Source organism: Rhagoletis pomonella, unplaced genomic scaffold (assembly GCF_013731165.1).
Source record: "Rhagoletis pomonella isolate Grant_MI unplaced genomic scaffold, Rhpom_1.0 Rhpom_scaffold_00011, whole genome shotgun sequence".
NCBI classification, from domain to species: domain Eukaryota; kingdom Metazoa; phylum Arthropoda; class Insecta; order Diptera; family Tephritidae; genus Rhagoletis; species Rhagoletis pomonella.
This window is the reverse complement of record NW_023458565.1, coordinates 239,633-240,051: the sequence shown is the minus strand read 5'-3', so window position 1 is coordinate 240,051 and position 419 is coordinate 239,633.

Below are 419 nucleotides of genomic sequence, written 5' to 3'. Positions count from 1 at the left end.
ATATATATATATATATATATATATATATATATATATATATATATATAAGGCGAATTTGCCTTGGACAGCAGATATGCAATAAGGTTATACTTTTTTGAATAGAGTTGCCACCTTTTAAAAATTTTAATTCAAATTATCTTAAAAAAATCCATTATTTCCAAATGGGTATCAGCGGAAAGGGTTTTGAAAATATTTGTTTCTTAACTTAACCTAAGGAGGGTTGCCACCTGTTCAAAAAAATAATTTCAATTTGAATTAAGAAAATTAATTAGGAGAAATATGTTTCAACATATGGGCGCATAACGAAAGGGGCTTCAGAAAGTGGCCGTTTGAATATATTTTGAAGAGGGTCGCCACCTTCTTGCAATGTCGAATTTAAATAACTTATCCAGAAGTTATATGAAATGTTAAAATAATGA